The sequence below is a fragment of the Chelonia mydas genome, chromosome 3, assembly GCF_015237465.2.
Source record: "Chelonia mydas isolate rCheMyd1 chromosome 3, rCheMyd1.pri.v2, whole genome shotgun sequence".
In the NCBI taxonomy this organism is placed as follows: domain Eukaryota; kingdom Metazoa; phylum Chordata; order Testudines; family Cheloniidae; genus Chelonia; species Chelonia mydas.
In genome coordinates, this window is record NC_057851.1 from 28,538,357 (window position 1) to 28,561,136 (window position 22,780).

Below are 22,780 nucleotides of genomic sequence, written 5' to 3' on the forward strand. Positions count from 1 at the left end.
CTTCCTACTCCTTTCTCTCAATCCTGAGAGTGACTGCCAACTCTGTCTCCCTACAGCCCCTTTCTGCTTGCTGCGCTCACACTTTATACTGCCCAGGTGTGCTCCAGATTCAATTAGGGCTGTATAGTCAGCTTACAGCTCATCCAGGTGCAGCCCATTCAGTCAAATAGCCCCTTCTGAGCCATTTTATCCCCTTTGGGGGTGATGTGGGGCGAAGAAGAATTTCACTGCTTGATAGGAATGGTCTTTCACTGTTCCTTAACAGTCCAGCACCTGACAGCTCTTAATGCACCTGTGTTTGAGTTGGATGCTCTGGCATCTCAGTTCCTATTAGGCAGCTTTAAAATTGCTCTGCACATCTTTCGTGGCTCAGCACCTATCTCAGTTCAGCACTTCTTGGAGTTAATTAAAAGGTAAGTAATTTTCCAGTCAGGGCTCATTTCCAGGCAGATCTAATAATGGATAAAAAGGGCTGAAAATGTTCTCTTTGGAGACAGATGGTTAATTAGTCTCTTGTTTTTCTGGGCCAGAGTTAAAAATGGCATTGCCCTTTCTGCTGAAGTCTTGTCTCTTGACCTGTCACTTAGGTTCTGCATCCTCAGCCTTGTGGATCCAAACTTTCATTTTTCAGCAGTTGCAGCTGGGTCAAAAACTGCTCTGTGTCACCTCCATTTCACCCCACCCTCTACCGACTTCAAATATTGTGGGGTTTTGGAAGTCTCCTCAAAAGTGTCAGAATTCTTCTATGTTAATGCCTCCCTCTCATTTATGGCCAGTCAACTCCGAAAGCTTTATTGTTAATATAGTGGTTTATTCCTTACGTGTAAAATGTTTCTTTCTTTCTGTGGCTTTTAAACGAATTTTAGCAGACATTAAAAAGCAGTACAAAGCCAACAACAACAACAAAATTCTCATTTCACCAGTCTAGTTCCAGGAAGCCAATGGGATTACATAGCATAAGTGAGAGAAGAATTTGGGCCAAAATACACAAAGTACCTTTAACTGTGAATTTTAAATACTCAAACCAATATATTGCTGCCCCTTTTGGCCGGAGTGGTTAGCCAATATTTGGGGCCTTGCTAGGTTGTTTCTGTTAGGAGAAGAAATTTGAAATGAGTCAGGTATACTCTTTGGTGCAATTCTGTTTATTTACAAAGAATGTACACAAAGTCCTGTTTCCCTGAACACAGTTGGGACAAACAGCATGTAATTTCTTTGCTCACACATCCAAATCTGCCAGGAAGTTCTGTGCCCCAAGGAGTGCTCCCTCTCAGGTCAATGCTCACAACATAGCAGTAAGAATCAGGCGCTGACTGTGCTCATACATTCTGTGTATTGTGAGACTTCATCCAGTAATTCTCTGTTTACAAAAGTTTCTTAGTTCATCTTTAAGAAAATGCTTACCCTGTATTTCTCCTCATCTAAATTCTAAAATAGATTTTTAAAATTGGGTATTTTAATCAATAATTAAATTGTTCACCTTCTGGGATGACTGGAATTTTTCCAGAGTTGACATCTTCTCACACATGGTTCTGCTTCAGTGTTGTAAATTATTGAATTGCTCATTTGTTTAAAGTCTTTAGACTTTCATATCATATGTCCGTTCCCCTATGACTGGAAAAAAATTGTCTCAACTTCTCTTTTCTATCTAGAACTCATCATTTCAATTTCTATAATAATGGGAGATTTCAGCTATCCTTGTATTAACTCATTTCTAGGGAAGGTCTGGGACTGGGAATTTGCTGGTGTTATCCTCTATGTAATTCATAGGTGGCTGGCCAGAGCATTCATGTAATTCAGAACATAAGAACAGCCATACTGAGTCAGACCAAAGGTCCAACTAGCCCAGTATCCTATTTTCTGATAGTAGCCAATGCCAAGTGCTTCAGAGGGAATGACCAGAATAGGTAATCATCAAGTGATCCATCCCCTGTTGCCCATGCCCAGCTTCTGGCAAACAGAGGCAAACCATCCCTGTCCATCTTGGTTAATAGCCAATTCAGTTAGGAGTGATTTTGCATGCTAGAGCCTGTGTGTGAGCAGGACTAAGAGTGGTTGTTCTCACAGCAAAGCAGTGTAAAAGGCACCCCAAATTGGCAAACTGAGAGGACTCAGCTGTTTAACAGTCCAGATTGTATCCTGAGTAATGTCACATGGAGAAGCTAAATTAATTCTTTGCATCGTTCTTCACTGCAGAGGATGTGAGGGAAATTCACACACCTGAGCCATTCTTTTTAGGTGACAAATCAGAGGAACTGTCCCAGATTGAGGTGTCAATAGAGGAGGCTTTGGAACAAATTGATAAATGGAACAATAATAAGTCACCAGGACCAGATGGTATTCACCCAAGAGTTCTGAGGGAACTCAAAAATGAAAATGCAGAAATACTATTTGTGGCATGTAAACTGTCACTTACATCAGCTTCTGTACCAGATGACTGGAGGATAGATAATGTAACACTGATGTTTATAAAAAGCTCCAGAGGCGATCCTTGCAATTACAAGCCAGTAAGCCTAATTTCAGTACCAGGAAAATTGGCTGAAACTATAGTAAAGAATAGAATTATCAGATACATAGATGAACACAATTTGTTGGGGAAGAGTCAACATGGCTTTTGTAAAGTGCAATCATGCCTCACAATCTACTATAATTTTTTGAAGGGATCAACAAACACGTGGATAGGGTGATCCACAGGATATAGTGTACTTGGACTTTCAAAAAGCTTTTGACAAGGTCCCTCACCAAAGGTTCTTATGCAAAGTAAGCAGTCATAGAATCATAGAAGATTAGGGTTGGAAGAAACCTCAGGAGGTCATCTAGTCCAACCCCCTGCTCAAAGCAGGACCAAACCCAACTAAATCATCCCAGCCAGGGCTTTGTTAAGCTGGGCCTTGAAAACCTCTAAGGATGGAGATTCCACCACCTCCCTAGGTAACTCATTCCAGTGCTTCACCACCCTCCTAGTGAAATAGTTTTTTCCTAATATCCAACCTAGACCTCTCCCTACTGCAACTTGAGAGGATTGCTCCATGTTCTGTCATCTGCCACCACTGAGAACAGCCTAGCTCCATCCTCTTTGGAACCCCCCTTCAGGTAGTTGAAGGCTGCTATCAAATCCCCCTTCACTCTTCTCTTCTGCAGACTAAATAAGCCTAGTTCCCTCAGTCTCTCCTCATAAATCATGTGCCCAAACCCCCTAATCATTTTCATTGCCCTCCTCTGGACTCTCTCCAATTTGTCTACATCTTTTCTGTCGTGGGGGGCCCAAAACTGGACACAGCACTCCAGATGTGGCTTCACCAGTGCTGAAGAGAGGAATAATCACTTCCCTCGATCTACTGGCAATGCTCTACTACTGCAGCCCAATATGCCGTTAGCCTTCTTGGCAACAAGGGCACACTGCTGACTCATATCCATCTTCTCGTCCACTGTAATCCCCAGGTCCTTTTCTGCAGAACTGCTGCCTAGCCACTGCATCCCTAGTCTGTAGCGGTGCATGGGATTCTTCTGTCCTAAGTGCAGGACTCTGCACTTGTCCTTGTTGAACCTCATCAGATTTCTTTTGGCCCAATCCTCTAATTTGTCTAGGGCCCTCTGTATCCTATCACTACCCTCCAGCGTATCTACCTCTCCTCCCAGTTTAGTGTCATCTGCAAACTTTCTGAGGGTGCAATCCACACCATCCTCCGGATCATTTATAAAGATATTGAACAAAACCGGCCCGAGGACCGACCCTTAGGGCACTCCACTTGATACCAGCTGCCAACTAGACATGGAGCCATTGATCACTACCCACTGAGCCCGACAATCTAGCCAACTTTCTATCCACCTTATAGTCCATTCATCCAGGCCATACTACTTTATCTTGCTGGCAAGAATACTGTGGGAGACCGTGTCAAAAGCTTTCCTAAAGTCAAAGTATATCACATCCACTGCTTCCCCATATCCACAGAGCCAGTTATCTCATCATAGAAGGCAATCAGGTTGGTCAGACATGACTTGCCCTTGGTGAATCCATGTTGACTGTTCCTGATCTCCTTCCTCTCCTCCAAGTGCTTCAAAATGGATTCCTTGAGGACCTGCTCCATGATTTTTGCAGGGACTGAGGTGAGGCTGACCGGTCTGTAGTTTCCTGATAAGTCATGGGATAAGATGGGAGGTCCTCTCATGGATCAGTAACTGGTTGAAAGACAGGAAAGAAAGAGTAGGAGTAAATTATCAGTTTTCAGAAGGGAGAGAGATAAATAGTGATGTGCCCCAGGGATCTGTACTGGGACCAGTACTGTTCACCAGATTCATAAATGGTCTGGAAAAGGGGGTAAAGAGTGAGGTGGAAAAATTTGCAGACAATATAAAATTACTCAGAATAGTTAAGTCCAAAGCAGATTGGGAGGAGTTACAAAGGGAACTCACAAAATTGGGTGATTGGGTTACAAAGTGGCAGATGAAATTCAGTGTTGATAAATGCAATGTCATGCACACTGGAAAACATAATCCCAACTATACATTCGCTGTAATCACTCAAGAAAGAGCTCTTGGAATCATTGGGGATAGTTCTCTAAAAACATCCACTCAATGTGCAGCAGCAGTGGAAAAAAAAAAAAAAGCTAACAGAATCCTAGGCACCATTAGGAAAGGGATAGATAACAACACATTATAATGCCATTATATAAATCCATGGTATGCCCACACCTTGAATACAGTTCTGTCACCCCATCTCAAAAAAAGAGATATTAGAAATGGAAAAGGTACAAAGAAGGGCAACAAAAATATTAGGGATATGGAACAGCTTCCATATGAGGAGAGATTTAAAAGATTGGGACTTTTCAATTTGGAAAAGAGACCACTAAGTGGGGGTATGATAAAGGTCTATAAAATCATGAATAATGTGGAGAAAATGAATAAGGAAGTGTTATTTCCTCCTTCAGATAACACAAGAACCAGGAAATAATAGGCAACAGGCTTAAAACAAACATAAGGAAGTACTTCTTCACATAACACACTGTCAACCCGTGGAACACATTGCCAGGAGATGTTGTGAAGGTCAGAACTATAACTGGATTCAAAAAAGAATTAGATAAGTTCCTGGGGGATAGGTCCAATGGCTGTTAGCTAAGATGGTCAGGGATGCAACCCCATGCTCTGGGTGTCCCAGGCCCTGACTGCCAGAAGCTGGGAGTGGATGACGGGATGGATCACTGAATAATTGCCCTGTTCTGTTCATTCCCTCTGAAATACCTGGCATAGGCCATGGTCAGAAGACAGGATACTTGGCTACATGGACCACCGGTCTGAGCCAGTATGGCCATTTGTATGCTTCCAAAAAGGGTCTCACTGACATGCAGTAGCAAAGGGAATGACCCTGGGCATGTATTGCAATGTCAAATCCATGCAAGATTAAAGTATTTTTATGGTTCCCAATATGGTAGTATCTCAGTACTTCACAAGTTTTATGCATTTAACCTCACAATACCCCTGTGAGGTAGGGAAGTGCATTTTGCAGCTGGGGAAGAGTTGCATTGATTTAGATGGCAATATGGACACACAGCCCTGGTCTACACTGGGGGTGGGGAATCGATCTAAGTTCCGCAACTTCAGCTACATGAATTGTGGCGGTTCAATGATGAGACAGAACACAGATTTATTCAAGCAAGCAAGCTGGTCAGCTGAAATGGGCTGCTGCCTGTCAGCTTTCCACCTTCTCCTTTATTATATTTCTCCCCCCTGCACATTACCTACTTTCACCGCAAAGGAATGCATGACATTGATTAATATTCTTGTTTTTCAGCTTCTATCTACTACATTCTTAATTCTCAGGCCTTAAGGCCAAGCCAAGGAAGCTTCCCACGATTACTGTCCTTTAATCAAGTTCCCACCTTTAATCAAGTTCCCAGGGTTCATATCTGGTCCTCGTCCTTGGACGGAGCAATGTGTTGCTCCTCACAACGGTCAGGGTGTGCCCTGACTGTTTGCAGGTGGATGGACCAAACATGGGCCCTTCATCTCCCCCTTTTTGTTTAATTATACTCGGCCCTCTCATGGGAGCCGGCAATTTGCTTTTGCGAGCAATTTAACTCCCAAATAGGCAAGGACATAACTCGGGGAGCTTGCCAGGGCGAATCTCTACAAAGCCTTAGCAAAGAGGGAATACATTGTACACAGCAGCAGCAAAAAATAAGCCCAATGATTATAAACACAGCATAACCAAAAAGTTGTCGCAGCCAGCCTAGAGATGGCTTGTACTAGTGCAGTTAACCACACGCGCACAGGTGACATCGTTGGCCCCGGCCGGGTACGGTGTGTGGAGGGATATAGCCGTGTGAGGCAAGGTATAGTAGGCCGGGCCCCAATTAGCCATGCCAGAGTACTGGGAAGAGAGATTCGCGTAAGCAGCGAGCATCGTCTCATTCCCTATCTCCTCAGGGTGATGACATACTGGAATAAGGCATGTACCTAACAATTCTCCGGCTTCTACAGAATTAGACAAGCAAAAGTGGGTAACGTTTGCTATTGAAGCCAATCTTTCCCATATGTTATATGTCATTCGGGCCCGTAACGGGGGAAGCGCTTCCGAGCCAACCCCTACAGGAATTAGCAGGCACAAAAAGCATACAATCAGTACAGAGTTAGCAGTGATTTGGGCGAGAATCGCCACAAACAAAGTCTCAGGAGTCTCTGGCTGTTGGTTTGCTGCCAGTCTTCGTTGAGCCGCCGCGACCAATGCTTTTACTGCTCCCCATGTCACGGGCTGGCTTGGGGCGCTACGCCTCTTCCGTTTCCGTCCCGCCGTTGTTGACCCGGGAGGCACCGCGTTCTCCTCCAAGGTCAGCTGAAACTCCGGTATGGGGTTCGGCAGCCCCTGGCGCCATGCCATGCTGTTTCAGTGCCGGTCGCACACACCGGGCTGGAACCCACAACGGTCCTGCAGGGAGAGACACCGCAGCATATCCCCGACCCCAAGTGATTAGAGGTACTGGGCCCAGCCACTGCGGATCAGGCAGCTGACGGTAAAAGACACGCGGTCTTTCCAGTACCTCAGATAGGTGAAAATGCCGATCCGCGGGGGTCTGCTGATCTGCGTTCAGCGTTAAGTTATTTAAAGTAAACAAAAGGATATGCATTTGTTGTTGAATGTCTCCTAAGGTTCGGAGACGCAGCTCCCCTTGTTTTAATTGTTTATCAAGCAAGGTTTTGAGCGTGCGATTGGCACGTTCAACAATGGCTTGGCCCGTGGAATTATAAGGGATCCCGTGTTTAAGACGGACGTCCCATCGGGCACAAAAGGTGGAGAGGGCTGTGGAGCAGTAGGCTGGGGCGTTATCTGTTTTAATCTGGCTTGGGCGACCCATAACAGAAAAACAGGCTAGCAAATGGTGAATCACTTTGGCAGTGGCTTCCACACGCTGTGGGGTTGCCCAGAGAAATCCTGAATAAGTGTCAACAGAAACATGTAAAAAGGAATAGGGGCGGAATTGTGGCACGTGAGTGACATCCATTTGCCACAGCTGATTCGCTGCGGTACCTCTGGGGTTAACGGCATAAGAAAAGGTAGGGGCAGCAGCGGCACAGTGGGGGCAGGAACGAACAATGGAACGTGCATGATCAGTAGGAATGTGAAACTGCCGGGCCAAAACTGAGGCAGACTGATGAAAAAAGGCATGGCTTTCAATGGGGTCAGAAAAAAGAGAATTTACCTGACCACGTAGCGCGCGATCGGCGCGCGCATTGCCCTCAGTGAGTGACCCAGGCAAAGGGGTATGACTGCGAATGTGAGCAACAAAATAAAGAAAATTACGAGTGGAGATAAGATATTGCAAAGACAAAAATAGGCGAAGGAGGTCCGCATCGACCTGAGGGGTAATGAGGGCAAGGGGTAAATGATCAATCACTTGATAAACATAATGGGTATCCACAATTAAATTAAAGGGACAATCAGCAAAAAGTTGAAAGGCCAAAATAACAGCAGCCAGTTCCGAGCGCTGCGCGGAACGCTGAGGCAGTGTAAAACGAGAATGCCAGCGAGGGGGGTCACCGGATTGATAGGTGACAACACCTCGATGTGAAGAGCCATCAGTAAAAAGAGTAACAGCAGAAACAATGGGTTGAGAGTGGCTAAGACGATGAACAATTAGAGGCACCTTTTGGGTAATTACCAACCGAGGATCTTTTGGGGGGTTATAAGAAATTTCTCCCACATAATCACAAAGAGCAACCTGCCAAGCCAAAGAGGTGTGGCACAAGGAATCAAATTCACTACGGGACAAGGGGAACACAATATCAACTAAATCAGTGCCAGTGAGTTGCACTGCACGGTGGCGGGCTTTACGAACAAGATCAGACAGGGCATCTAGATATGGGTAAATATTCCGAGGAGGAGTGGAGGAGAGGTACAGCCACTCGATGATAGAGACGGCTGTATTCGTACGGGGCACAAACAGAGCCGCAGTGGGCGTATGAGGGGTGGCAAGAAGAATCAACCGTAGGGGACGGACCTCAGGGGGTCTGTCCACAAACTGCTGACTCAATGCTGCATTAATTTGTCGAATGCAGGCAATGTGCTCTTCAGTGATGGCAATAACTGCACCCGGTGCTCGGGCTCCACGTAGGAGCTCGAACAACGGCTGCAGCATTGAGGTGGGGAGACGAAAATAGGGCCGAATCCAATTTAAATGACCCAAAATCTGTTGTAATTTAACAAGGGTTAGGGGTTGAGGTAGAGTTAGTGCCGGACGAACCGGAGCAGCATAGGTTTGTAAAACCTTATGGCCGAGGTAGTGGTAGGGATAAGAGCGTTGGATTTTTTCTGGTGCCACCAACAGGCCATTTTGGCCGAGAATTTGAGACAAAGATTCAATCTGTTGTTCCGTGACCTGGGGACCACTAAGCAAAATGTCATCCATATAATGGTAGACCTTTAGCGTAGGGTACCGGGCACGGAAAGGGGTGAGGGCCCGATCCACAAAAAGCTGACACAAGGTTGGACTATTTTGCATTCCCTGGGGTAAGACCTTCCACTGATACCTTTGAGAGGGTTGCTGATTATTATATTGTGGCACCGTAAACGCGAATTTTTCGCGATCTTGTGGGCAAAGGGGGATGGTGAAAAAACAATCTTTTAAATCTGACACACACAGCTGATCGGTTTGAGGAATTAAATTTGGATTTGGCAAGCCAAACTGCAAGGGGCCCATAGGTTGGATGCGTTTATTTATTTCCCTTAAATCATGTAACAGCCGCCAAGCACCAGATTTTTTCTTAATAACGAACACCGGGGTGTTCCAGGGACTAGTAGAGCACTCCAAGCGCTGTGCCTGCAAATGCTGCTGCACAAGCGAATGAAGCGCTTTCAGTTTTTCTAGAGGGAGGGGCCACTGGTCAATCCAGACGGGCTCTAAGGATTGCCATACCAAGGGTAATGCGGAGGGCAATGTGGGTGAGGGAGGGTTTTGAGCCATCAGATATTAATATCGAGGGTGGTGTCCAGCTTTGTAAGTAAATCACGGCCCCAAATATTGAGGTGGACAGGGAGCACAAAAGGGCGGATAGTAGCAAGGGCACGGCCTCCCGGTTTAGAGACCGTGACCCAAGACAAACTCTGTCGCCCGGGTTTACTACCCCCGATCCCCCACAACTCTTTAGAAGGAACCGTAGGCCAACTAACCGGCCACTCCGGATCACGAATCACCGTAACGTCAGCTCCAGTGTCCACCAGCCCTGTGAAGGGAACATCATTTAAGAGAAGTGTTAACTGAGGTTTCGAGGGGCGGACTGACATTGTCAGAGCAATAAGTGGAGAGGACGCGCTGTGAGACGGCGAGTGAGACAACGTTGATCCAAAGCCGCCTCCGCCCCGAGTTCGATCCTCGGCAGCTGGCACCTGATAGGGGACTAAAATCAATTGTGCAATTGACCTTCCACGCGGGAGCGACTGTGGAAGATGAGTCCACACCTGAACCTTAATAATGCCGGTGTAGTCGGCATCAATGACTCCGGGGATGACAAAAAAGCCCTGTTTCCCAGCATGAGAGCGAGGGAGAACGAGACCCACAAAGCCGGCAGGGAGAGGTCCCGTCACCTGAGTAGGTATGGCGCAGACCTCCCCTGGCAGCCGAAAATCAGTGTCCTCCTGCATGATCAAATCAAGCCCTGCACTTCCAGCAGTCGCCGCCCTCATAGAGTCTATGGATTTTAAGGCAGAGGAATGGTTGTCTGAGTGGGAAACACCCCCGTTTGGCCCTGGGTTCGGGGGGTACCCGCTGCGCGGTTTCCCGACCCGCTACGACACTGATTAGCCCAGTGATAGCCCTTCCCACACTTGGGGCACTTCTTTGAGGGTCGAGCGGGTGCCTTTGATGAGCGGCACTCCCGCTGAAAGTGACCCTCCTTACCACAGCGGTAACAACGCTTCCCCTCCCTCCCGGTCTTTCTCAGGGCGGCAGCCAGAACTCCAGCCTTATGGGCTTGTGTGCCGATGTTCTGGCACGCCCGTAGCATGTCTGAGAGCTCTAAAATGCCAGAGACTTGCGCCGTCTGGAGAGCACGGCGGCAATCCTCATTCGCATTCTCAACCGCCAATTTTAACAGGATCTCCTGAGCGGCCACAGCATTATCCACCTGTCGGAGGATAGCCTCCTGCAATCTGTTGGTAAAATCCAGAAAGGACTCTGATGCACCCTGACGGATACTGACAAAGCTTTTTGTAGGCTTGCCTGAATCCGGGACCCTCCGGAAAGCATGCTGGGCGCAGGTGGAAATGATAGGGAAGAAGACCTGAGGGAGTTGGGTCTGCTGCTCAACGGTAGCAAACTGTCCCTCCCCTGCCAATTGCTCATAAATAACATTAACACCTGCTGCTCTATGAATCTGGGCCTGACGGTCCGCCTCCTGCCGATACTCACTGACCCAAATAACATACTGACTGGGTGACAACATCATGCGCAACAGCGCCTTCCAATCTTCAGGGATCAAGGAGTACCCACTACCTAGCCCTTCAATGAGACCACGCACAAACGTGCTAGTCAGACCGAACTCGCGAATCGCTTTCTTTACCTCTCTAACCACCGAGTAAGGCAAAGTAACCCAGGTTCCAACCGGGTTGCCCTGGTCGTCATTCTGCCAGGTCACCGGACAAACTGAGACCAGCTCAGCCAGCTCCTCTGCTGTAAGATCTGAGCGAGTCTTCGCTGCGTGAACCATTTGTTGCACCAGCGAAAGCCTCTGAGCAGATGCAGACGACCCCGTGGGGGGCCCCGAAGCATGGGGTCCTAGGGGGGGAGGGTAATCACACACCGGCTCCGGCGGGGAAGGTAAGGGAGGCGGTGGTAAAAAAGGCACTGGGGGCGAAGCAGGGAGAGGGATGGCTGCAGGAGCCGACGGCGGTGGCGGAATTGGCAGCCCCTCTATTGGCGCGAGAGAAGGTTCTTCCGAGGCGACACACTGTGTTGCATCGGTAGGAGGGGGGGTGACTGCAGGAGCCGACGGGCGTGGCGAGATCACCAGCCTCGCGACGGAGGGCCTGTCCGAGGCGACACGCTGTATCGCATCGCGGCAGAGGTGCCAGGCATGTAAAGCCTGCACGGGCGCCCGAGGTTCTTCATGCAATGTCTGGCCCAAACGCTCCCAGTCCGCTAGCTTAAGGGTTCCGGCTTCAGGGTACCACGGGCACTGGGCACTCACCTCCTGTAACAGGAGAGTGAGTTCTCGAGTGGGGCAGACATGCTGAGCCTTACGCAGCAAATACTGTAGCTCAGTGCGATGTTGCACTTGCAAAGCAGAGAGGGAACTTCCCATACTTACCACAACGAAAAATACTCACCGGGATCCACGAAGCGGATGAGTGACGCGTCTGAAACCCTTGCCGGGCGAGGTGAGTGCTGAGGGCCCCACGTTTGGGCGCCAGTTGTGGCGGTTCAATGATGAGACAGAACACAGATTTATTCAAGCAAGCAAGCTGGTCAGCTGAAATGGGCTGCTGCCTGTCAGCTTTCCACCTTCTCCTTTATTATATTTCTCCCCCCTGCACATTACCTACTTTCACCGCAAAGGAATGCATGACATTGATTAATATTCTTGTTTTTCAGCTTCTATCTACTACATTCTTAATTCTCAGGCCTTAAGGCCAAGCCAAGGAAGCTTCCCACGATTACTGTCCTTTAATCAAGTTCCCACCTTTAATCAAGTTCCCAGGGTTCATATCTGGTCCTCGTCCTTGGACGGAGCAATGTGTTGCTCCTCACAACGGTCAGGGTGTGCCCTGACTGTTTGCAGGTGGATGGACCAACACCCTTCAATGAATAACGTAGCTGAAGTCAACGTACTTAGATCGACTTACCGTGGTGTCTGTACCACAGTGAGTCGACTGCTGCCACTCCCCCGTCGACTCCGCCTGCGCCTCTCACGGTGTTGGAGTACAGGAGTCAACGGGAGAGTGCTTAGGGATCGATTTATCGCGTCTAGACTACACACAATAAATTGATCCCCGCTGGATCGATCGCTGCCCGCCGATCCAGCAGGTAGTGAAGACATACCCACAGACTCAAAGGTATTAACATGACCCCGTAACTGTCTACCATTAAACACTTTTAAATAAGGTTCACTGCTTGGAATAGAAAGATCCCGGTCTGATTAGTCCCATGGCAAACACACCATTAGAAATTGGCTTAGCCTTTCATTAAAGATACAGAAAAGAGGGGGGGGGAAATGACTTACAGCATTTGAAAAGTATAGAATTAAGTAAGGCTTTCATTATAGCAACATCTCCCTGTTCCCTTTACCTATAGCTGAAGAGAGTTTTTAGAAGGACAGTTGTTTAGATGGCATTAAAAATGGTAATAACTATTCTTTTTAGGGAACAGAGAAGAGTTAGTTGAAATGAGCTAGAGTTGTTGTTGTTAAAGACTAATCGTGTTTCCTAAAAGACAAAACACACACAAGAGGGGAGAGAAAATCAAACAGCAAAGGTGCAGCTTCTGTCTCTGGTGCTGACACTGGTGGAGACACAGAGGCATGGCACATCATCTTATCAGCCACTGCAAAACCTGGCAAACTTGTACCAGTGTCAGGCTATTTAGGGCGTTGCTTTTAGCTGCCCCTTTTGGTCTCAGGATCACAGCAGTGTTGCAAAATATACAGTCTTGGTTGGCTAAGCCAGTCTCTGATTAGACCGAAGGAAAAAAGGAGAGAGAGAGAGAAGAAACAAAGTAGAGAAGGAAAAAGATATGTGGAGGGTTTTTTTGTTTTTGACATAGTTTCATATCCCAGGAGGTGGTTGGGATTTAGTCAAAGCAGGTGGAGGTGGTGATGTTATCTGGTTCCCTGTCTCTGGCCCGCTCAGGTCAGGACATCTCTCAGGATCAGGACAAGGAAGGCGCAATGGTGTTGTGGTAGATCCCTGTGTCCCAGAAGACAGTTGGGGTGGCAGCTCACTACTTCCATCCATCTGTCCCTTAGTGCTTGTTGGCAGACAGCTTTTTCTTCTTTTTTTGCTACACCTACACTATACACCACTTTCAGTGGCATATAGGGTATGTTTTTAGCTACATGCCACAATGAAAAACAAGCTGCATCCACACTGCAGTGTCAGTGAAAGGCTGTGGCAGGGTGAGGCAGCTGGGAAAGGCAGCTCCCCACTGCCAGAGCCTTTCCCTGTGGTGAGGAAAGGCTCTGGCAGCCTTTCCCCACTGCCTCCCTCTGCCAGAGCCTTTCCCCACTGCCGGAGTCTTTCCCTGGAGCAGGGGCAGGCTTCAGTATTGGGGAATTGCCAGAGTCTTTCCCTGTAGTGGGGAAGGCTCCCTCCAGCAGAGACTTTCTCAATAGAAAGTTTCCCTAAACAGTGAATTTGCAGTATATATGAAATGATTTGTGATTTGAAGAAACCAATATTTCTTAAACATGGCGTGTTGATTGTTCTGCATTTGTCTTTATTCTTGTGCTCTGTCAGAGAAAAAGTTAAATTGTAAAAAAAGGAAACTGAAATAAATGTTTTTAATAAAGAATGTTGTTGGATTTTTGTATATGGAAAGAGTGACACAGGAATGTGTAGTTGTTTGCTTTGTATACCCAGTCAGCTCCAATCATTATGTAGAAACACAGCAGAAAATGTGACCAAAAAAAAAGCTGGAAAACAAACTCTATTGAGGCAGATAATTTATTAAGAGTCCAAATCAAGAACGCCACATAAGGCAAATTCTCTGCTCAATTACTCTGGTGTAACTGTATTGAAGTTGATGAAATTGTACCAGTGTAAATGTGAGAAGAATTTTCCCTATTTTTTTTTTTTACTTTAAGACTAAAAATCTGGTGTAAAACTAAATTGAAAGTATTTCCTTCTCTATCTACTTATCAAAACCTGAGCTCAGGATTCTGTGCTCTCTGCTGGAGTTGATGTCTTCACAAATCAAGCCGTGTAAGGAAAGCAGTTGGTTTTTTGAAGGGTGAAACATTGCTCTCCTTTCCCCGGGGGATGGCTGAGTAGTCAAAGTATCAAGTTTGAAATATCAAGACTGCATGGAATCAAAAGTTCAAATCCAAGAATAGTTGTCTTATAATATTAACACTTATAATCCTGTTTATAGACTGCCTTTCATCTGTAGCCGCCAAAGCACTTTACAAAGATGTCTAAGTATTATTTGCAAATGAGAAAAGTGAGACACAGTTAGAGGTCAAGGACAAATTTTTTAAAACTCAGATCCCTAAAGTTAGTGATTTAAATAATTTAGGCTCATAAATAAAATGACCTGACTTTCCGATTTCAATGAAAGCTTTAGCTGCTCAGCAGCTCTGTAAGTCAGGGCACTTATTTATGGGGCTAAAGATGGATTTGAGTGCCAAACTCTAAGCACCCAAATTTGAAAACATTGACTCAGGTGACTTGCCTCAGGTCATGCAGCAACTCAGTGGCAAAGTCAGAAATAGCATTCGAGGTCTTGACTACACTGCCCCGCAGTTTGGATTATGGGGGTGTGAATAGCAATGTGCACCAAAGTGCTGCACTGTAACTCCCCCATGTAGATTCTGCAGGCAAATGTAAAGGTTCCAAGTTCATATTAATGTAGTCCTGTTTGAAGAGGACTATGCTAACATGAACTAGTCCTCCCAGCACATCAGCCTATCACCTTTCTGCAGTACATCAAGTGAGTTCCATGCAGTTTGCTGTATGTGAAGGAGGTCCATCTGATGAGACCTTTAAAAACTCAGGTCCCTTCTGCTCTGTTCAACATTAAAAGTCCCATGACATATTAGAGTAGGGGTTTGCCTAACTGTCCTTGCCCAAAATTTTCACCTCTCCCCTGCTGTTTGCAGCATGTTGGCAGCTACTCACTCATCTGAGAAATGGTTGTAAAAACTGTGAAGTTTTCTGGAACTCTCAGGATGAAAGGTGCTAATACATATGAGATTATCATTTGGTGAAAGGAAGCTGAATTCAGCTCTCAGGCTTAAGACAGGAAAAAGCCTTTCAGTTCACCTCCAAGATACCAAGTATTTCTCAGCTATATATTTGAATTTGCAGGGCTTTAACCTATATGGCTCCTGTAAACACCAAGGGATGCTATACTGACAGTGTCCCACACATTAAGATGAGAATATGCCATGAATATTTTGTTCAGCACACTGGTAACAGCTAGCAATACAGATTAAATGGCCCATTCTAGAAAGGTAGGATCTGGAACTGAACAAGGCAAGGATGCTTTGAAGTAGTCAGGTTTCAGAGTGACAGCCGTGTTAGTCTGTATTCGCAAAAAGAAAAGGAGTACTTGTGGCACCTTAGAGACTAACCAATTTATTTGAGCATAAGCTTTCGTGAGCTATAGCTCACCGAAGAAGTGAGCTGTAGCTCACGAAAGCTTATGCTCAAATAAATTGGTTAGTCTCTAAGGTGCCACAAGTACTCCTTTTCTTTTTGAAGTAGTCAGTAACTCAATTCTGGCTTTCACTAGTCTTCCCTTAGCATCACAAAGCATTTGTACCAAAAATCACAAAGGACTCTGTACACTACTCTGTACTCAAGAAATTGGATGCACGAATTATTTTAACCTACCAACACTATGTGAGAAATTCATTGTTGTATCTTACAAAATATCACATCATCAACATCCTATATTAAGCGGCAAAGCTATTTTATTTTCCTTTCATGCACCTGACTCACAGGAAATAATCCTTGTTTCCTTCTACAGTTCTTAATCTGAAACATGATTCTTCTGTACAATGCAGTTTAGCATCTCTAAATTGTGCGGTCTGGAAAAGGTCACCGTTTGCTCCTGCTGGAGCATTTGATTTCCTCTTAAGCCTGGTGATTTTGCTCTGATATTTGTCTGAATAAAATAGAAAGTTACCACTTGATTTGATGTGGTCATTTCAGTCTATAAAAGCACAATGAAATTCAGTGCACAAAATGCTCTGGTGTAAACTGATGTAGCTCTAACAATGGAGCTTTGCTAATTTACAGCAGCTGAAGATCTTGCTCTCTGTGTCTAATTTTAAACGTGAGTTTTCTTCCATAATGGCCTAAAATACTGCATACTGCAACAATGTTACCCCAGTCGTTTGATTTGTTATGCTAGGATTCTTTTAAATAAAAGTTCTCAAGGCCCACAAGACTCAGCCCCCTTCCCCACAGAATTCAGCATCTGTATGACCCTCTTTGGAGAGTAGGCAAGACTACTCAGACTGAGGATGATACCCACCCCCGACATTTCTTCTGCATCAAAAGGAAACAGCACCATCTGTCAGTTATTCCCAGGCCTTGCAGAGAGCAGTTGGCTAAGACTGAACCCACGCAGTTCTCATGCAGGAAGAGAAAATGTTTTCATTAAATTTACTGCCCCATCCCCCGATAACATCCCCCTGCAGTGAGGGCATCTGTGAAATTAGTTCACCACTTTGAGGTCCTTTGGGACTCCAGTGTTGTTAGATGCCCAAATAGCCATGTTAGCAAAATATGCTCCTTTCCATCTGTAATTGCCCAAAAGTTTGCATATCATCCTATCAAACTGAGATCTGGCCCCATGATCTGTATATTCATGAGCCACAAGAAACTCTTATCTTGTAAAAAGAAAAGGAGTACTTGTGGCACCTTAGAGACTAACAAATTTATTTGAGCATAAGTTTTCGTGAGCTACAGCTCAAAAAGCTCACGAAAGCTTATGCTCAAATAAATTTGTTAGTCTCTAAGGTGCCACAAGTACCCTTTTCTTTTTGCGGTCACTGAATGCATCCGATGAAATGAGCTATAGCTCACGAAAGCTTATGCTCAAATAAATTTGTAAGTCTCTAAGGTGCCACAAGTACTCCTTTTCTTTTTGCGAATACAGACTAACACGGCTGCTACTCTGAAACCTGTCTTATCTTGTAATGAGCCACATATCTTGGAAAATCTCAAACTGGTGTAAAATCCAACCGATCTGATTAGTAAACCGGTTGCTGTGACTCTCTGCATTGGCTGCCTATTGGATAAAGAGCCTGGGTCAAACTCTCTGTCATGGTATCCAAAGTGTTCGCAGGGACTGGCCCTAACCTCTTTCTCCTTCCACCATCCCCACACCCACCCCATGATTGTGATCTCCCACAATCATCCTGCTCCACTGGAACAAAATGAAACTATCAACCATCAGCCAACAGGGGAGGCTTCAGAGTGAAGGAAACAGATTTTTCACAGGAGCTGGACTTACACTAGGAACTCTCTCCGGCCATGGAACTAGCCACTTTCAGAACCAAAAGCAAAACTCATTTATTTGACTTCACTTTCCCTCAGTAAGTGCCACACACAGACAGACAGCTCCTCCTCATAAACTAATAGGAGCTCAGCTTAAAAAGGTATCCAGCACTCCCCAGGGGTGAAGGGCCCTTTCACTCCTCTATTTTTTCTCCTAGACGCTCACCTCTGTTTGCCCCATACTATGCTTCTGCTTTCAATCCTCTGGAACGATCCTGTGTTCCTTCAAAAGCACTACATTAGCCTGGCACATTCCAAATATTTGGGATCCTGAAATGAACCACAGGGGACCACAAATCTTAAGTCCAAGCTCCATGCAAGGGCATTAGAAAGTCTGATATGTTTTCCCCCACATCCCGTTACCACTGCTGTCTCTTTCTCTGGTGTGCTTTGCTCTGTGTGTGTTAGTAGCTGTCAAGTAAAAATGACACTCTCAATTGCTAAAGCATTGACACTAACACTGTTATGCTCTGCCAGGGTTTCCTCGTTCCTCAGTTTACTTGTCTGTAAAATAGTGATATTTACTTCACGGGTCACTGGGGTTTATCAGAGAGAGAGGCCAGAGCAGTGTGGGGAAGAGAAGATAAACTAGTTTGCAGACTTGTAAACTCAGTCACAAGGAGCTTGTGTCAGAGCTAGAAACAGCATCCAGGAATCTTGAATCTCATACACTAACCACAGAAAGAACAACCCTTCCCAGTATGTTCAATAGTGATTGTTGTGCTTATGCGTCTCCCTATTTTTTTAAACACCAGCAGCTGTAGGTCACACAGAGTACCAGCTATTATCTGAAGATAAGACATTTTGATTCATTGTATGAATGTTTCTCAAATGGAAAACTCTCCATAACTCAAAGTGCAGAACTCAAAAAAAAACCCCAGCTGAACCAATATTTGAAAAACAAAGTCCACATTTGCACTGACAACTTGTACACCACCCAGTGCAGTTATTTTTATTACTTGACAGTGTTCTTAGTGCTATACAAGAAACAGAAGACAGTCCCTTCCTGCCCTGGGGAGCTTAGTCTCACTATAATACAAACAAATGAGATATTTATCTTTGACTATGCCTGTGTCTACACTGCAGTAAACCTGTGTGATCAGCATCTGGGACTAGCCCAAGTTTGAGTGTTCCTCACTGCAAAGTGGCAGGTTCTTTCCTGAGTTAAACTGAAGCCTGGGTTTTAACCGGCACCCCCAGCTGGGTCAGCTAGCCCAGGCTGAAAGCATCAGGTAAGAGGTTGTTGTGTGTGGATGGTAGTGAGGTTAAGGTTAAAACCCTGGTAAGAGCCTGGGTTAACTGTGCAATGCAGGTATACCCTACAGATCAAAATCAACACCTTAAACACCATCCAGAAATCCACATCAGGTACCACATAATCACAGCAAAATACTGGACTTAACCTTCAACACTAGCTTCATTTTCCAAGCTGATTTAACAAATAGCCGTATGTAGAACACATTGTAGTAGTCTTATCTCAAAGAGAAAAAGACATGAATAACCATAGCAATGATGGTCCACATTTGAGAGAAAAGTTACCATCTCTTGATTAATCACGGGGGGAGGGGTGGAATTTGTCCTAGTCATTGCTGCTATCTGACCATTTAATAGCAGCTGGGTATCTAGCAAAACCCCTAAATTGTGAATGCTACTAACAAGCAATAAATGTGCCCCTTCAGTTTAAAAAGCAGATCTAATCCTCACCCTATCCTCCAATTTCTTCTTCCAACCTACCAACATCACCTCAATCGTCCCTGTATTGAGCCTCAGGCAGCTGGCTCTTTCATCCATGGTTCAGGCTTGACCATACCCTTTGAGTTCATTGAAATAGGGATATAGAGATGAGTGTCTTTAGCACCCTTTAGCATAAGGGGTTGAGAGTGGGCTACCGACCTTCTCCTGTAAAAAACAAAGTCGTTAGGGTATGCTACTGCTCTGTTCAACAAACTCATGTCCAAGTCAACTCAATTTAAATAGACCTAGAAGAAAGATGATGACACAAAGTGGCCAAACCTGCAAGGAAGCTACTCTGCTGATGAATTTGCTTTCTCCTAAATCCATTATCAAAAGTTGGTACATGGAATGTGCAGATCTTGGTAAAATGGTCCAAGTAACAAAAGAAATTGATAGATAAACTAGATATACTAGGCCTAAGTGAAATGAGATGGGTAACATCAGGACAAATAACCTTACCAACTGGACACATCTTACTATATTCTGGACTACTGAATTCCAGTGATGTACACAGAGATGGTGTGGGTCTGATCAAGGAGCGCAGGCAAAAGCCTGATAGAATGGGCACCAGTTTCAGAAAGGATTATAACAATATGATTTATGACAAAGTTCTGGGACTGACATAGAAGAGGTCCAATATTTCACATTTCTTGGTAGCATTGTAAGTACAGACCAAGAAATTAAAACCAGAATAACAAAAACCAAATATGCCTTTGTAACTCTTAAGCCAATCTGGAGAAACAGAAATATTGCGCTCCAAACTAAACTTTGAATATCTAACACCATTATAAAGTCAGTCTTACTAGATGGTGCTGAAACTTGGAGACTTATTAAGACCTTTACTATCTACACTCCAAGTTATCATAAACAGCTGCCTCAGCCAAATCCTCAATATCAGGTGGCCAAAAAAAATCACAAACAAAGAACTCTGGAAGAGGACGAAACAGAAACCAATTGGACGGAAATTTCAGAACGAAAATGGAGATGTCTACGACATATATGGAGGAACGATCTGAATAACATGACAAGACAGGTGTTGGACTGAAACCTCCAGGGCAGGAGGTGATGAGGTAGACCAAGAATAACATGGAAACACACAATAGAAGCAGAACTAAAAGCTATCAGAAATGACATGGGAAAAAGCTAAGACTGCAGCAGGTGACTGGCAAAGATGGAAGGCAGTGGATGAAGGTCCTATGCTCTTCATGGAATAGAGTGGCATAAGAGAGGAGAGAATCATTAGCATATTGAAAAAATTTCAACTCACATCCACTCACTAACCCTCATATTAATTCCATATAGGCATTGAGAAGAAAGGGTGATAAGATGGCACTTTGAGGGACCTGACATGAGGTGGCCTCTGGGACAGAAAAAACATTATCCAAAACTAACCTCTTAAATCACTTTGAGAGAAAAGGATGAAATTGCTGCAAGGCAGCTCCATCTTCTCTTGTTTGGGTCTGCGAGTCAATGATACCTCATGATCAATGGTGTCAAAGGCAGTTAACAGTTCTGATAATATCAGCCTGGACATCTGATCCTTATCCATCGCCAGGAGGTAAACATAGACCAACACTGCCAGGACATGTTCAGTGCCATAACCAGGTCTGATGCCAAACAGATGAGGAAGATCTGAGACATCTAGACACTCAAAGCTACCTCTCCACACCCTTCTCAATGATCTTACTCAAAAGTAGATGAGATTCAGCTCTATAAAAATGGGAAGATCAGGTCATGAGGGTGATGGCACCTTTTTAAAAAAACTGAGGTATAAATCTTGTACAATAAAGAGAGAGCATTCAAAGAAGCCATGTAACGGGGTGGAGTATTTATTCTGCAATGACTAGTACCCAGTTAGAGAGGAATTTCTATGGAGATGTATTTCATGCTCTAATAAAGACCCCTTCAGTTCCTTATAAATAGTGTTATTGCTGTAAACATTATCTACATCTATAATATCTCATTAATCATAGTGTCTCCCAGATCAGACATACAGCTGATCTCTTCCAGGAAGGTCTAGAGGATCTCTCTACCAGACTCCCAGTTAGGAAGGATGGGGCCCAAAGACCAGGTTGTGGAATTGAGTTCTTCCAGGATATCTGGAACCCTAGTGAGCACCAGCATCCTCAGGCAGAGAAGGCCTCATTTCCGTCCTCTGAAAATCCTGAAGTTACCACATATGTGGACAGATCAGTCAGAATCTGCGCTCTTTTCTCTACAGAGCAACAGGAAATATCCCATCTTTTCAGATGACATCATTGCCACCTGGATTTGCATGGAGAACTGCAGGAAATGTCCCGTTGGCCTGAATAGGGGCTGCAGGTGGTTTCCAGGGTCCACCTGCATGTTGCTCCTTGTTGGGAAGGAGCCATTGACTGAATCTACCCAAATGAAAAGATATCCTTTTAAAGTTTGTGCATAGCAAATCTAAAATAATATGCATGAAAAATGGCACACTTTTGGTCAATAAATCAATCTGAAATTACATAATTCAGCCAGAACATGTAATCTATGTGCTTCAATTGGAGGTAAAAGCAATGACAAGTTTTAATTCAAGGTCAACAGAATAAGTGCAGATCTTTTACTTTCCATCTTTTAGTACAAGCAAGAAGTTTTTTGGTTTTGCCGTTTCTCAAGTTAATGGCAAAGTATTATGGAAGTGAACAATATATTAGAGCTGTATTTGGGCTCATTTGCTTCAGAGCCCAGGGAGTACCTGTGATACGGTAGTTTTAGTAGCTGTATTATCTGATCTGGGAGACACTACGATTAATGAGATATTATGGATGTAGAAAATGTTTACAGCAATAACACTATTTATTACTGATGGGGCCTTCATTAGAACATGAAATACATCTCCCTAGAAATTCCTCTCTAACTGGGTACTAGACATTGCAGAATAAATACTCCATTCCCATTACATGGTTTCTTTGAATGCTCTCTCTTTAGGTAATCTTGTTCAATTGCACATTTATTTTTATTGCACAAGATTTATATCTCAGTGTTTTAGAAAGGTGCCATCACTCTCACTCACACTCACCTGATCTTGCCATTGTTATAGACTCTGGTACTTCAATTATTTTTAAAACATTAAATGTATCCTTTTCTACATTACTGCTTGTGTAGTGTGTTCTTATACTGTGATGCTGGTTAAGAAACGTCAAGAGCACCATCTAGTGGATTTTTATTATATTGTCAGAGCTATAATACTGCCAAGCTATAATACTAAATCAGGGCCCATTGCTAGGACACGTCCCTGGAGAGAGAAAAAGAGAAATACAGAGAGAAAAGATGGAACAGCAGACCCATAAGGTCATCCTTTCCGTCCCCCTGTCA

General features: G+C 44.8%; 1 long non-coding RNA gene across 1 annotated transcript in view; it reads left to right on the forward strand.

The window, feature by feature from the left end:
* Positions 1 to 279: 279 nt before the first annotated feature.
* Positions 280 to 22,780, forward strand: part of LOC122464926 — a 29,790-nt gene continuing 7,289 nt past the window's right edge. The window contains exon 1 of the long non-coding RNA XR_006289367.1: positions 280 to 413. This is a non-coding gene — a long non-coding RNA (uncharacterized LOC122464926). The remainder of the gene's footprint in view (positions 414 to 22,780) is intronic.